This window comes from Schistocerca gregaria, chromosome X (assembly GCF_023897955.1).
Source record: "Schistocerca gregaria isolate iqSchGreg1 chromosome X, iqSchGreg1.2, whole genome shotgun sequence".
Lineage (NCBI taxonomy): Eukaryota > Metazoa > Arthropoda > Insecta > Orthoptera > Acrididae > Schistocerca > Schistocerca gregaria.
In genome coordinates, this window is record NC_064931.1 from 168,594,696 (window position 1) to 168,612,159 (window position 17,464).

The 17,464-nt window shown below is 40.1% G+C and overlaps 1 protein-coding gene across 1 annotated transcript in view; it reads right to left on the reverse strand.

Annotated features, from left to right (window-relative positions):
* Nucleotides 1-17,464, reverse strand: part of LOC126298982 (lysosomal acid phosphatase-like) — a 725,001-nt gene that overhangs the window by 569,179 nt on the left and 138,358 nt on the right. The gene's annotated exons all lie outside the window — the stretch shown is intronic.

Consider the following 17,464-nt stretch of genomic DNA (forward strand, 5'->3'; position numbering starts at 1 on the left):
TCTCTGACAGAATGACAATGTCATCAGCCAACCTCAAAGTTTTTATTTCTTCTCCATGGATTTTAATACCTACTCCAAATTTTTCTTTTGTTTCCTTTACTGCTTGCTCAACACACAGATTGTGTAACAATGGGGAGAGACCACAACCCTGTCTCACTCCCTTCCCAACCACTGCTTCCCTTTGATGCCCCTCGAGTCTTGTAACTGCCATTAGGTTTCTGTACAAATTGTAAATAGCCTTTCGCTCCCCGTATTTTACCCCCGCCACCTTTAGAATTTGAAAGACAGTATTCCAGTCAACATTGTCAAAAGCTTTCTCTAAGTCTACAAATGCTAGAAATGTAGGTTTGCCTTTCCTTAATCTTTTTTTTAAGATAATTCATAAGGTCAGTATTGCCTCACGTGTTCCAGTATTTCTACGGAATCCAAACTGATCTTCCCCGAGGTCGGCTTCTACCAGTTTTTCCATTCGTCTGCAAAGAATTCGCTTTAGTATTTTGCAGCTGTGACTTATTAAACTGATAGTTTGGTAATTTTCACATCTGTCAATACCTGCTTTCTTTGGGATTGGAATTATTATATTCTTCTTGAAGTCTGAAGGTATTTCGGCTGTTTCATACATCTTGCTCAACAGATGGTAGAGTTTTGTCAGGACTGGCTCTCCCAAGGCTGTCAGTAGTCCTAGTGGAATGTTGTGTATTACCGGGGCCTTGTTTCGACTCGCGTTTTTCAGTGCTCTACCAAACTCTTGACACAGTATTGTATCTCCCATTTCATCTTCATCTACATCCTCTTCCATTTCCATAATAATGTCCTCAAGTACATCGCCCCTGTATATACCTTCTATATACTCCTTCCATCTTTCTGCTTTCCCTTCTTTGCTTAGAACTGGGTTTCTATCTGAGCTCTTCATGTTCATACAAGTGGTTCACTTATCTCCAAAGGTCTCTAATTTTCCTGTAGGCAGTATCTATCTTACCCCTAGTGAGATAAGCCTCTACATCCTTACATTTGTCCTCTAGCCATCCCTGCTTAGCCATTTCAATGAAATTCACTATTTCTTCTGTTAGCCCTTGTCTTTTTACCTACTTGATCCTCTGCTGCCGTCACTACTTTATCCCTCAGAGCTACCCATTCTTCTTCTACTGTATTTCTTTCCCTCGTTCCTGTCAATTGTTCGCTTATGCTCTCCCTGGAACCCTGTACAACCTCTGAGCTACCCATTCTTCTTCTACTGTATTTCTTTCCCTCATTCCTGTCAATTGTTCGCTTATGCTCTCCCTGAAACTCTGTACAACCTCTGGTTTAGTCAGTTTATCCAAGTCAGGAATAGATTGTGGTCAGAGTCCACATCTGCCCCTGGAAATTTACGAGCTACCCATTCTTGTTCTACTGTATTTCTTTCCCTCGTTCCTGTCAATTGTTCGCTTATGCTCTCCCTGAAACTCTGTACAACCTCTAGTTTAGTCAGTTTATCCAAGTCAGGAATAGATTGTGGTCAGAGTCCACATCTGCCCCTGGAAATTTTTAACAAGTTAAAACCTGCTTCCTAAATCTGTGACTTACCATTACATAATATATCCGATACCTTCTACTATCCCCAGGATTCTTCCATGTATACAATCTTCTTTTACGATTCTTGAACTAAGTGTTAGCTAGGATTCAGTCATGCTCTGTGCAAAATTCTACCAGACGGCTTCCTCTTTCATTTCTTGCCCCCAATCCATATTCATCTACTATGTTTCCTTCTCTCCCTTTTCATACTCTCTAATTCCAGTCACCCATGACTATTATTTTTGTCTCCCTTCACTACCCGAATAATTTCTTTTATCTCTTCATATGTTTCATAAATTTCTTCATCATCTGCAGAGCTAGTTGACATATAAACTTGTACTGCTGTAGTGGGCATGGGCTTTGTGTCTATCTTGGCCACAATAATGCATTCACTGTGCTGTTTGTAGCAGCTTACCCGCACTCCTATTTTTTATTCATTATTAAACCTACTTCTGCATTACCCCTATTTGATTTTGTTTTTATAAACCTGTATTCACCTGACCAGAAGTCTTATTCTTCCTGCCACTGAACTTCACCAATTCCCACTATATCAAACTTTAAACTATCCATTTCCCTTTATAAATTTTCTAACCTACCTGCCCGATTAAGGGATCTGACATTACATGCTCCGATCCATAGAACGCCAGATTTCTTCCTCCTGATAACGATGTCCTCTTTAGTAGTCCCCACCCTGAGATCCGAATGGGTGAGTATTTTACCCCCAGAATATTTTACCCAAGAGTATGCCTTCATCATTTAACCATACAGTAAAGCTGCATGCCCTTGGGAAAAATTATGGCTGCAGTTTCCCCTTGTTTTCAGCCATTTGCAGTACCAGCACAGCAAGGCCGTTTTGGTGAGTGTTACAAGGCCAGATCAGTCAATCATCCAGACTGTTGCCCCTAACTACTGAAAAGGCTGCTGCCCCTCTTCAGGAACCACACATTTGTCTGGCCTCTCAGCAGATCCCCCTTCCGTTGTGGTTGCACGTACGGTACAGCTATCTGTATCGTTGAGGCACGCAAGCCTCCCCACCAACGGCAACGTCCATGGTTCATGGGACAGGGAGGGGGGGGGGGGGGGGGGGAATATGCTGATATCAATATTATTCAAGAAAAGGCTCCAAAGAAGATATGGAAAACTATCATCCCTTCTCTCATCTTCCAGCATTTTCTTAAGTATTTCAAAAGCTTGCTGTAATACAAGCTAGAAATTTCATTAAAAAAAATTTTTGTCATCTCAGTAAATTAATTTGTTTTCCCAAGAGGAAAAAGCACAAATTATGCTATTAATTGTGCAAAAAGAGTTCTAACTAACAAACTACACAGAAAACTCTCAGGAAACTACAATAACTTTTTTTTTACTTACCAAAAACCTTTCACAGTGTCAACCACTTTTTTACTTATACACACATTGGAAAAATATGGAATTGAGGGTTGCATTTTACAGTAGTTTAAGTCATATGCTGTCATTCAACAGAAAATGGAATCAGAGTGGAAAGCCATTTTAAAAGGAATTTCACAAGGCTCTGTATTAGGGCAAACATCATTTTTTATGTAAATGACTCACCACTCAACATAAATTTTCATTCAGTATTATTTACAGTTGGTACAACAGTGCTGATTGAATACAGTAATGCATACTTCCCAAAAATAATGCACATGCCCAATGCTGATTGAATATAGTAATGCAGACAAACTTCCCAAAAATGTTGCAGGTGCCCTAAGAAATTTGATACCTAATTTCACTGAAATGGACTGAAATTAAATATTTCAAACATTCAACTATTGCAATATAAAACCAAACAATCAAAAACAAATCGTATTCAGATAAACCGCAAAATTGAGGAACTAAAAGAAGCAGACTGTGTCAATTTCTTGGAAACTCACGCTGATGAAAAGCTGTCACAGTCTTCACATATTGCACACTTTCCAAATAAATTAAACAGCCGGGCATTTGGTATGACAGTTGAAGCCAACACAATCTACACGTACACAAGAAAAATAGTGTACCATAGTTACTTTGAATCTGTGCTAAAATATGGATTTGCCTTTTGGGGAAACACAGGTAACATGAAAGAATATTGACCTAGCAAAAAAAAAAAAAAAAAATAAGAACACCGTGAATTCATTGTCCCAGGAAGGGGAAACTTTATTGACACATTCCTGGGGTCAGATACATCACATGATCACTCTGACAGAACCACAGGCTCATAGACACAGGCAACATAGCATGCACAATGTCGGCACTAGTACAGTGTATATCCACCTTTCGCAGCAATGCAGGCTACTATTCTCCCATGGAGACGATCGTAGAGATGCTGGATGTAGTCCTGTGGAACGGCTTGCCATGCCATTTCCACCTGGCGCCTCAGTTGGACCAGCGTTCGTGCTGGACGTGCAGACCGCGTGAGACAACGCTTCATCCAGTCCCAAACATGCTCAATGGGGGACAGATCCGGAGATCTTGCTGGCCAGGGTAGTTGATTTACACTTTCCAGAGCACGTTGGATGGCACGGGATACATGCGGACGTGCATTGTCCTGTTGGAACAGCAAGTTCCCTTACCAGTCTAGGAAAGGTAGAACGATGGGTTCTATAACGGTTTGGATGTACCGTGCACTATTCAGTGTCCCCTCGACGATCACCAGAGGTGTACGGCCAGTGTAGGAGATCGCTCCCCACACCATGATGCCGGGTGTTGGCCCTGTGTGTCTCGGTCGTATGCAGTCCTGATTGTGGCGCTCACCTGTACGGCGCCAAACACGCATACGACCATCATTGGCACCAAGGCAGAAGTGACTCTCATCGCTGAAGACGACACGTCTCCATTCGTCCCTCCATTCACGCCTGTCGCGACACCACTCGAGGCGGGCTGCACGATGTTGGGGCGTGAGCGGAAGATGGCCTAACGGTGTGCGGGACCGTAGCCCACCTTCATGGAGACGATTGCGAATGGTCCTCGCCGATACCCCAGGAGCAACAGTGTCCCTAATTTGCTGGGAAGTGGTGGTGCGGTCCCCTACGGCACTGCGTAGGATCCTACGGTCTTGGCGTGCATCCGTGCGTCGCTGCAGTCCGGTCCCAGGTCGACGGGCACGTGCACCTTCCGCCGACCACTAGCGACAACATCAATGTACTGTGGAGACCTCATGCCCCACGTGTTGAGCAATTCGGCGGTACGTCCACCCGGCCTCCCGCATGCCCACTATACGCCCTCGCTCAAAGTCCGGCAGCTGCACATACGGTTCACGTCCACGCTGTCGCGGCATGCTACCAGTGTTAAAGACTGCGATGGAGCTCCGTATGCCACGGCAAACTGGCTGACACTGACGGCGGTGGTGCACAAATGCTGCGCAGCTAGCGCCATTCGACTGCCAACACCACGGTTCCTGGTGTGTCCGCTGTGCCGTGCGTGTGATCATTGCTTGTACAGCCCTCTTGCAGTGTCCAGAGCAAGTATGGTGGGTCTGACACACCGGTGTCAATGTGTTCTTTTTTCCATTTCCAGGAGTGTATATATAAAATAAATAATCGAACATACACACAATTCTAGGAATAAAGAAAAGTTCATGCGTGCTACTCTCAGGTTTTTGTCCACACTTTGCACTACATAGGAGTGGTGATTTGTAACAAATTGAAAGATAGAAATTAAAATAGAATCAAGAATAGTTTTCTGAAGAGAAAATTGTACAGCATGCTACTCCTAAAGTGTTATTGCTCAGTAGAGGAATTATTGAATGATAATGTTGTTACTTGACCAAGAATACAGCAAAAGGAACTAAAATATGTAAACCTACATTATTTTAAATAGTGATTAGTTTCCATGTAGCTTATGAAATTAAATAATGTATTATAGTTGAACTGTGCATGATCACGATACACTGAAACTGGACTTTAGAATAACATTGGTGAGTCACTTGTATGTAAGTCTATGATTTAACTTTTAAAGTATATTATGAGAAAATAAGTTTATAATTCTGATAGCTTTGCGTTGAAATAAGGATGACCACATTTCCTGCAGATACATCATGACTGAAACTTCTCTCTCCATAAAAATGTATTATCTACATCTAACAAATTTATATTTATTTACAAAAGAAGTGACAAAATTCAATCTCACATTTATCAGATACACTCTGAATATGGTACAATTTTTTTGAGGCAGTGTGATCACATTTATGGCATGAAATATTTGATCATTAATATAAGTGTTCAATCACTTTGCTGAATATCTGTTATTTAGCTGTCTAACTTTTGACATTCCACTGTCCAGTCTACTGGTAAAACAGGCTTCATCACATCTACAAACTGCTGCAGATGACAATTGTCTGTGCAACCAGGAGTGTTGAGAACATGTGGCTCACTGTCAGAAGCATTGTTCAAATACAACACCTGTAACAAAGTCAGCATTAATTTAATAATATATTGTGTGTATAAGGTGATATTTGATTGGTAAAATATTTTGTTGTTATAATGGAACGTCTTGTCTGAATATAGTGACATATGATGAAAGGCAGCCATCCACTCCCCAGTGAAGTAATGCGACCATGAGGATGTTGTAAGAAAACTTGTTTGTATGTGTGGTAACAGACATACAAAACAAACATCCTTTAATCCGTTTCTAGAAAATTGAAGTTCTGGTTTCACTTGAGATACATGAGATAGACCTGAACAGGGTCCACACATTTATTATGAAGATTCAAAGGTGGCATGCAAGCTGTATTGTAAACTTCTCGATTGTGTCAATTAGCACAAAAAATTCCAAACCCAAAAGAGACAGTCTGAAGTGTTACTATACAAAGAAAGAATACTCCACTTCCAGACATCTGTTTTTGAAAATAAACCATTAAAGAGATCACAAAAATCATTAGGTCACTGAAAAACAGTAAATCTTTTAATTATAACAGTATAACAAGCAAAATACTAAAATGTTGTCCTAACTTGATTGTGGCCCATACAATACTCTGATGCATAAAGGTATGTTTCATGAATGACTGAGGTACACAGTAATAGCACCTGCTTGTGAAAGTGGTAAAAATACGTTACTTCAAACTGTAGCTTAGACTTAATCCTTTCCAAGTTCTTAAAATTTCTGAGATGGCAGCTTTTTACAAAAGAATGTTGAAACATATTCCTTAAAATTTTAATAACAACTCAACTTGGATTCCACAAAGGCTTCTCCACAAAGGAACTGAAATTAACCACAAGAATAAGATTAAATTCCGACCAGGGAAACATTAAGTAATGGAGGCCTGTATGCTTCAGTGCTTGGTAGACCCTTGTTCTTGACTGACATAAATTATCTGTACGTGACATTTGAGGACTTTTCAGAATTATGATGGCTATTGATGACAATTAGACTGAAAAAGTGCCCATAAAAAATCAGGACAATTATAGAATATGATGACAGCCATTTCATAGCCAACACCTAAACATTTAAGCATACAAAGGCAAGCTACACCATTCCATACAAATAAAAGTCATTTACAGGTGTCTGCACACACTAGATGAGACTATGTGCAATACTACTCAGCATCGAGATAGATAATAAAGTGATATGGCATGAACATGTGAATAAGTTAACCAAAAAGCTCAGTTCTGCTTGCATTGCATTTATAAATTTTACCTTATCTACCACTCCTGTAATTTATAAGAGTATTTGGTCTGAAGTTGTAAATTCAACTTAACTCTAATGTTTGTGTTAAAGAGGTTTTGACATTGTCATTAGGTACACAACTAATAGTGTTCTGTGTGAAGTTACATAAAACAGCAACTGAGCTGCGTAAGTGGAAGAGTAGAATCTAAAATTGCTACTTTTCTCATAGTATACCCATATGAAGTAATATATACAAATAGACTACCTAATAAAAAAGTGAAGCATTCAGAAGGGGAGGAGAGGACAAAACTTAATGTGTTGAGAGGATCTGCGTCTCCATCCATATATATATACTCCCGAAGCCACTGTATGGTGCGTGATGGAGAGTACCCTGTACCACTACTAGTTATTTCCTTTTCTGTTCCACTTGTAAATAGATCAAGCAAAAAATGACTATCTATATGTTTCCGTATGTGCCCTGATCTCTCTCATCTTATCTTCTGGTCCTTACACAAAATGTCTGTAGGCAGCAGTAGAATCACTCAGCAGTGAGCCTTGATACTAAATACTTGCATGTTGCCTGAACCTGCTGGTATCAAATCTAGTAGCTGGCCTCTAAATTGGTTCAACGTCTTTCTTTAATATGACATGATGCAGATCCCAAACACTTTAACAGTACTCAACAACAAATCACCATAGTCTCCTATATGCACTTTCCTCTACAGATGAACCACCCTTCCGTAAAATTCTCCCAATAAACCAAAGTCGACCATTCACCTTCACTACTACAGTCCTTACATGCTCATTCCATTTCATATTACTTTGCAATGTTATGCCCTGATATTTAAATGATGTGACTGTCAAGCAGCACACCACTATTGCTGTATCCAAACATTATGGGTTTGTTTTTCCTACTCATCTGCATTAACTTGCATTTTTCCACCTTTAAAACTAGCTGCTATTTATCTCACCAACTAGAAAATTAAATAGAAATTTTGTCTAAGTCATCTTGTATCATCCTACAGTCACTCAATGACAACATCTGTCCATACACCACAATATCATCAGCAAACAGCCACAGACTGCTACTTGCCATGTCCGCCAAATCATTTATGGGTACAGAAAATAAGAATGGTCCTATTACACTTCCCTGGGACACTCATGATGATACCCTTGTCTCTGATGAACACTCACTGGTGAGGACAATTTACTGGGCTCTGTTACTTAAGAAACCTTTGAGCCACTCACATATCGAGTACCTATCCCGTATGCTTGTGCCTTCATTAACAGTTCTCAGTATAGCATTGTGTCAAATGTTTTCTGGAAATCTAAGAATACTGAATGTGCCTTTTGCCATTCATCCACGGTTCACAGGATTTCATGTCAGGAAAGGACAAGTCAGTTTATTTTGATGATTACAAAACTGAGTCAAATTTACGAAGAGCCCACTTACCAGTTTAAAATTTCAGCCCCTCTGGCCTGTAAGCATGTGTTGGTTCAGCTGGGAAAGATGTCATAAAGCTGTTGTATACTACCCTAAGGCAAACTGCTTTGCATCTTTCGTAACTGGTCCTTGATGTCCCAGACACTGGCACCAGGACAAAGTTGACATCTGGGCTGGTCCCACACATTCTATTGGGAACAGATCTGAGGATAATTCTGGCCATAGTAGTACCTCAACACAATGCAGTCAGTTAATAAAGACATGTGTCATGTGTGGACAAGCATTGTGCTGTTAAAATGGCACGAGAAGAAACACATGTGGACATGTGATGTCCATAAAATGCCATTGTGTCATCAGAGTTCGCTCAATCATTTCCAACCACAACCTTAAATTAGCACAGGATTGGCTCCCCACACTGTGAACCCAGGAGTATCAGCCCTGTGCCTCTCCAAAACAGCTGAAGAACAGGGTCTCTCCAGGCTGCCTGCATTTATGTCAATGATGGAAATCCTGGGTAGTTCAGAACTGTAATTCATCACTGAACATAATGTGACACCATTCATCAGCAGTCCATGCTTCCAATGCTTGTCAGTCATGAAATCACTCAATGTACTGCCAGGAATGTTAATTTCCTATTCCAGCTGCTGGTAGCCTCTGACCAATGGTGTTGGATGACACAATGTTGAAGGGAGCCCATTACTTGTTTCAGGATGGCAGGTGACGATGTGAAGAGGTTATGATGTGCTTGGTGGATATTACAGTGACTATCTCTTGTGTTGTCAGATATCATCAACCAGAATCTTGATGATGAGTATGCCTGCTGTCACATTCTCATGTGGTCCAATACCAGGACACTGTCACATCCATATGCCCCACATATATGGATATTGCACAGTTTGCCCAGGTGGCCAAATGAGGACCCACAATGAGGCCCCTTTCAAACTCTGTAAGTTGCTGATAACACAGTCTCATTAGATGATGAAATATCTCCATGCCCTTCACAGTGAGCAGCCAACATTTCATGTTGTTCACACCCTTCATAAAACCTACCAGGCCTGGTAACAACACTACACATGAACAACACAAATATATTCCAGCGGCTGTTCCACCTGTCGCACATAATTACAACTCTAATCATTTACATACCCACTAATGGTGTGTACATGTATGAAGTTACAATGACATCTGACCATGACCACGACTTCCGGGTGCTTCACATTTTTTTATCAGGTAGTGTAAAATGATTCATGCTTATCCTAATGTTGTAACTCTGTATTTCGGATCACTTTCCCTGACATGTGCATCTATCATGTGGGACAACAAGGGAATCTGAACAGGTGAAAAACTTTCTATTTCAATTACATTTCATCTGTTCCAGTGTCTTCAGAGCTGAATATAGTTCTAAAATTCGCTGATGAGCCATAACATTATGGCTACTTACATACTAATATGTTGGCCCTTTTTGGAACACAATACAGCAGCTATTCTTCATGGCATGGTGTCACCAAGTCCCTATTACTTTCCCGGAGAAATGTGTGCACAAATGACAGACTGATGGTGTGTGTGAGCAAGGAACTGACATTGGATAACATCCCAGCTGTGTTCCATCAGATTCACATCGGGCAAATTTGGTGGTCAGGAAATCAGCCTGAGTTCAATATCATGCCCCTCAAACCACTGTAGCATGATTGTGGCACATGAAATGGTCAGTTATCCTGCTGGAAGGTGCCATTGCCATTGGATATGACGTCTAGTGTAGAGAGGTGCAGGTGGTCCACAGTAACATTCATGTAGTCTACAGCTGTCATGTTGCTTTCAATTATCATCCCAGGTACCATGAAAACCAAGGTGAATGTCCCCCATATCGTATCACTGCCTCCACTGACCTACACCAAGGGTGCAGTGCATGTTTCAAGCATCCTTCCAGCTGGGTGATGTCATATGCTGACATGACCATCATCTTGGTATAACCAGAAATTCGATTCATCTGACCAAGTGCCATGTTTCCTTTGCTCCACAAGAGAACAGTACTGAGGACTTGGAAAAATAGGCACCTGCCAAGGGTGCAAACACAGGGGGAGAGCAAAAAAGTCCATGGAAAAAAAAGACAGCTCAAGAACTACCAAGGAGAGCTAAGCAAGTTCTGCTAACCCTCATTTTGTTATCTTCTGCCTGCAAGAAGAAGCCTTTCCCTCTGGCAATGACTATAAATGTATGCTGCGGTTACAGTGTCATTTTGTCCCAGTATTATCATAAAGAAATGAGTACCACTGAACAGATGTCTACCATCAACATGAATTAAATGGCAACAGAGTGCTTGGCTGACACAGCTGCATCATTGGATTTTTTGCTATGGTGATATATCTAGTTACTCAAAGCAAATATATGCTATCTGACCAAAGGCTGTTTCAGCTAAAGTATATAACACAATAATACATGAAATGCAAAGTAGAGTTTACATATATCACACTATTTCATATTGGTTACCTGTCAGAAAACACTGTAAATGAAACCTCTGAATCTTATCCTGAAAACTGTAAAGCTGAATTTGCTGACAAATACCAATTGCTGGTGGTTGAATTTGAACTAGTGACCCACAGCACACCAGTCAGTGATGCTAACCTCAAGACTGGACTGTATGCACAACATCTCATGGCAATATTGGCACAGACAAGCTAGTTAACAAAACAGCTGCTATCAGGTTCCAGCTGAAAGAACAGGTGAAAAGCAGTGATATGGCCCCCTTTTGGATATTTGTAAAGGATAGGTCAAGGAATCCTTATCCAGTCATCAAAGTAGCTTTAAGGATATTTAAAGAGAACACCAGTGATTGCAGCACACAATTTTAGATAATAAGAGAAGCTACTTAAGGTCAATTATGGTGAAAGCTGACTGTCAAATTTAGATATTTTGTCAACAGAACACAGCTGCTAAGTGTGAATTTTATAACATAGTCAATGAACTTGTTTCACTCAAATGAGGAAACTGCAAATTAAAATTGTAACCCTTTTTATTTTATTTCTGATTAGTAATTTAAGCACAATTAAAATAGGGGTATTCAATAAGTAATGTAACATATTTTTTCTGAAAACAGATTGAAGTATGCCATATTATTCCCCACTCTTTTGGCTACAAAATTCTATTTTTCAACATAATCCCTGTTCAATGTGATGGTCTTATGCCACCTTACTGGGAGGGCCTGTATGCTCAAATGGGACAACTCTAATGGTTGACATCAGAGCCAACATCTTGCTGCGGTAATAACTTCCCCATCATTCACATACTGCTTCCTGTGGAGTGCATCCTTCATTAGGCCAAACCGATGGAAGGTACAAGATCTGGGCTGTAAGGTGGATGAAGAACAACAGTCCAATGAAATTTGTGAGCTGCTCTCAGGTGCACACACTTGTGTGAGGCCTTGGTTATCATGGAGAAAGAGATGTTTGTTTCCATTTTTGTGGCAATGAACACACTGAAGTCACTTCTTCAATTTCCTGAGGATAACACAACACAACTCTGAGGCAATTGTTGCAACATGAGGGAGGACATCACTCTTGTTTCTGGTTCAAAGTGATGAACCCATGTTTCAGCACCTCTGACGATGTTCGACAAAAAGTTGTCATTATCAAACCTTGTAATGCACAAGCAATTCTGTACACATGGTCCTTCATTGCTCTTTATGGTCTTCTGTTAGGTGGCAAGAAACCCAGTGGGCACACACCTTTGAGTGCTCCAGCTGGTGGACAAGTGTGTCACCACTACCAACAGAGACATCCAGTTGTGCAGCAAGGTGTTGTATTGTGATCCACCGATCACCTCATGAGAGTGTCCTCGTGTTCCAGTATTGCATAAATCACAGCTGTGTGCAGCCAGCCACCACGTTGGAGATCACACAGGTTTGCACAACCTTTCTGTAATGATGACAACGCCTTGCCCAATGACTCACCATGCTTTTGTCCACTGCCAGGTCTCCACAGACATTCATCAAGTGCATATGAATATCTGTGATGCTCTGGGTTTCCACCAAAACAAACTGAATGACAGCTCTCTGCTTGGAATGAACCTCTGTTGCAGGTCCCATTTTGAAGGCTATGCACAGCACCGCAACTTATCAGAACTTCCTGAAACTATAGGGACTGAAGCCCGAATATTCCATGATGTCCCACAACAAGTTCTGAATTTTTCAACCAAAATTGGCTGAGGAAAAAAATGGGTTGTATTACTCGTTGGAGGCCCCTTGTAGTTTATGAGAAACAAAATGTATTATATATCATACTGAAAACAGTGTGCAACAATTGTCATAAATAATAAAATTTAGATTTTTTACTCGCAGGTTTTCAGAAAATTTATACAATGTTTAATTTATTTACTGCATTGATACTTTTAATTTGCTGTATGTAATATTTTATATTATCAATATGGTTAATTTAAGCAAGTTTTTCAGTAATGTTCCATTTTTATTAAACTATACTTACAAGAGTATCTGTGTAGGGAAAACTGCAGGAAAATAATTTAATGGCAGAGGAGGTTGGCATGCAGGCAAGGGGGAGGGTGGGATGGTGGGGAGGGGGTTTGGGGGGGGGGTCAAGGGAATGGAGTGGGGTGTTACGACTTTGGCAGTTTTATCAGCAGTTCAGTATCACCTTAGCATGACTCTGATCCAGAGCCCAGTCTCTATGATTCCATGCCAACTGCAACCATATTTGACAATGCTGTCAGATCATCAAGGGAACATACAGACAATGTCTGCTGCAGAGCCCTACGTTCAACAATTTATGCTGAATGGTGTGCTCTGAAACACTTGTGCCTACACCAGCATTGTACTTTGTTATCAGCTCTACCACAGATCACTATCTATCCGGCATCACAGAGTGGACAATCCTTCAACCTCCATGTCCTGTAATGATGCATAGACATCCAACACTTTGTTGCCTATTGATGATTTCACTATCCTTCAACCATTTTCCATAGATGCTCACAAGTGTAGCATGAGAATAGCCAATGAGCTCGGCCATTTTTTTGATTCTCATTCCTTGGTGCCAGCCTGTAACAATGTACACTTTGTTAAAACAAATTTATGTGTTAGTGGGTTTCCCCATTTGTGGCCCTTATCATTCCTAGAATGATTCCATAATTGTCTCTGCTTCATTTATATATTTTCTTTGCCACGTGACTTGCTTGCATCACCACCAGGTAGTATTCAGTCTCATGGTGCCAATGGTGAAAATGCTTTTGCTCATCATTGTTTATACACTACAATAAAGTTGAGGTACATACTTGTTTAAAATTTTACAGAATAAAGACTTAAATATATGTACAAAGCTCATTTATTTTTAAATTGTTTCAAACCCAAGAAGCCGAAGAGGCACCATCTCAGTCTTTATTCATTTTTCACATCCGCCTCTAAAACAAAAGTTTTATTTGGATTCAAAAGGCACTGTTGCTTACAGATTATGAAATGGTTGTTACGTTTGTGGGCAAGCAATGACATGAATAAAATGTTACTTGCAGGCATACAGTTGCCTGTGGTGTTTTTTATAACATAGAAGACCACTGCACCATGTAGACTCACTGCCTGATATATGTGGGGCCTCACCAATCCAAACACAGACTGGGAACAGGGCTCATTGAAAACACCCCAATGACTAAACTAATTCTCTCACAGTACACTGCACATGAATTATTTTAAACCTATCATCCAAACCCAAGCTGGTATTACACAAAGACTCTGTCGAACTAGGATATACAGGCTGCTACCTATGACATACTATGACACCCATTTTAAAACATCGAGATCTTTGAAGAACCTTACTCTCAGGTCCATATGATGTAGCAGCAATGAAGCTTAAAATCAAGTGTGCCCCACAAACCTCATACAGGGAGTTCAGAAATCCCCATTACAAAGTTTTACAACTTGTATAGGGGACTCAATACATAGTAATTTGAAGAGGAACCCATGTCCAGATGCGTACTGCTTCTGTTGTATGACAGTTTCAGTTCAGATGTTTAACTCATACACTTCTGCTTGAGGAATTGAATTACGCATGACGCAGTGCTATTATTAGGTAACAATTTAAGAGGAAATGTAACAAAACATTCATTTACCACCTAAGGACATTTGATTGTATTAACACTTAAACACTGAACATTACCTGTTTACATTATTCCAAAACAAAGAAGAACCTAGAGCATACTCTATGTACAGAACATAAAATTTGCCTAGAGGTGATGTGGTCATTACTGAAGGTTATTCAAAACAAATATTTCACCAGGCAAGTAACATGTGATGTTGCCCAATCCTGCATGAAAATATTGGTGTGGACACAGTTGCATTTTTGCAAAGTTGGAATCACTTGTTGCACAAGGAGGTCCTTATGTTATGCAGATGCCAGTGTACACCTTTAAGGCCTGTGAGGTGTCATCCTCAAAGAAAAACAGACTGAGAATGAAGGAGCTTATAAAATCCCATCACTCAGTCACATAAGTTGTGTGTAATGGATGTTCCTGCACAACTCCATATGTGACAATTCTGGACATACACAACACTGTGCAGAGTAAAATGAGCTTCGTCCACCTTAAGGATATTACATGGCCACGTGTCACCCAGTTCCATCTGTGCCAAAAACTGATGGACAAAGTCATGAAGTAGTAGCCTTTCTTGAGGCTTCATTTGATGCACATTCTTAATACTGTAAGGGCACCAGTGTAAAATACATCACAAAATCTTTTTAACTGTTTCCCAGGACAGAGAGAATTCCCATGACACAGCTTGAGCACTGGTTGCAGAATCTGAAGCACATGCTGCATGGCAGGTTATAGCTACAACAACTTCATCAAGAACTGCTGTGGGAATGAGTTGCCTCCCTCTCCCTCCTGCACCACATTACTCATCTGTTTCTTCAAATTTCTTGATCATATTTTATAGCCCATTTATTAACATCAGGCCTCTTTGCAGTTGTTTCTGTTGATGATATTCCCACAATGCAGTGCTGCTATTGCTGGTGTTATGATAAAACAACTTTACCAGCAGTGCATGATCTTTCTTCTCAACAGTCATTACATTCCATATGCAAAACTTAACCCTTTATACCAACAGTCACTTCACAAAGAAGTCAACACGCATTGCCCAGTGACAAACAGCATCCTGACATTGAAACAGGGAACATTACACATGCATTCTGATTGCTTACAGCACCATATTTTCACCTTGTGGCAGAAAGTGGAACTATTATCTTTTTCAGCGTACTTCATAAGTGCACTCATTAATGAACATAACTATGATGATGTCACCATCCTGCAATGTATATGGCATGCACTGTATCACTCTGAACTCTTATGTTTAAATGTAACCACCTAGTATTTCCTATGTAGGTGGTAAGCGCAACACTTTAAGAGCTACTTGAGCATGTGCAGTCCTTCCCGAATTTTTAATAGGGGGTTGAAAAAGCATTGCTCCACCAATTATGAAATACCCCATTACCTAAATCCATTTTATAAGGGTGAGGGGGGGGGGGGGGGTGGGCATTTCTTTAATTCTCTTGCTATGAGCTCCTGTAGCATACTGTAATCAACTATCATGACCAGGTAACATGAGAAGTTGCAGACGAAACAAATTAAAGCTCCAACATGCAGAAGGGACTACTGTAAGCTTCATGATTGGTAGAATAAAAGTCCCAACAATCCATTTCTACAAACACTTCGCATTATTGAAAAACTGGATCCTAACTAGCAGGGGCAGTGACCGTGGCAAAATGTTCCACCATTTTCTAGATTTCCATTGGCATTACAGCAGAAACTTGGTAACTTCTCTAAATGGAGTGGTTAAGAACTGTTTCTCTTCTTAATAATTCAACAATATTTTGTCTTTGCAATCCATAAGGCTGTTTTTTTTCCAACAGCTTACATATCTTGAATCCAGACAGAGCTGGGAAACTAAATTTGATTGCAAAGTGGCACTCAAAAGTGGCAACAGAAATGACTTGAGCCTTGTCTAAATCACTCAGACCAATTTGCTACTTCAGTAATCTACAATAAACTGTAGCTAGTTGCTGAATAAGTTGTTTTGCATGAACTCTGTATAATTGTAGAAGAAATTCATTATACCTAGCTGCCTTTGCTCTGGTGGCCAAATTTTATCTAATTTTTCCACCAGGGTTTCTTTTTAAGGTTTAGCTTACCACAAATAAGTTCCACATCATTACATATTTTCATCCCCACAAGACATATTGAAGGCTTCACAGCATCAGAATACTTAAGAGCTTCAAGGAACCATGTAAAGGAAGACTTTACATATTGGCACCAATCATTAACTCCAGAAACTTTATACTTCAGTGGTCAACAAGAAAATGATATCAGACATTAGTAATACAGCACATAAACATTTTTTAAGTTACAGATAATATTTTATCAGCAGGCTGCTCTCCACCAGCAAAATATCTCCACTTAAAATGCTCTATATCTGAGAAATCTCATTCCTTAACAAGTACAACTTTGAAAGACATTCTCCAAATTATAAAGAATATGAACTTTCCCTCTTATTTAACCTCAGTGATGTACCTAGCTACATAATAAAAAAGGTTGGTAATGAGATAAAATTTGTGTGTGATACAATCAAATGTTCCATAAGTTAGTGTCCTGGGATCTGTCATCACACAGATTCATTTATTTATTATGACTGCATTTGGTTTTCCGACTGCTTTTGGTTATCTGAAAATCACCAGATCTTGTGGAGGATGCATCTTCTGCAGTTTATATGCCTGTTACACATGGGCCACAATGTATGTGTTGTCTTCCTTGAAAGCATCTCCTTATTAACAGCAAATCAGTTTGGCATCCATAAGAAAATAATTCAAACACTGAAGTTCTCTC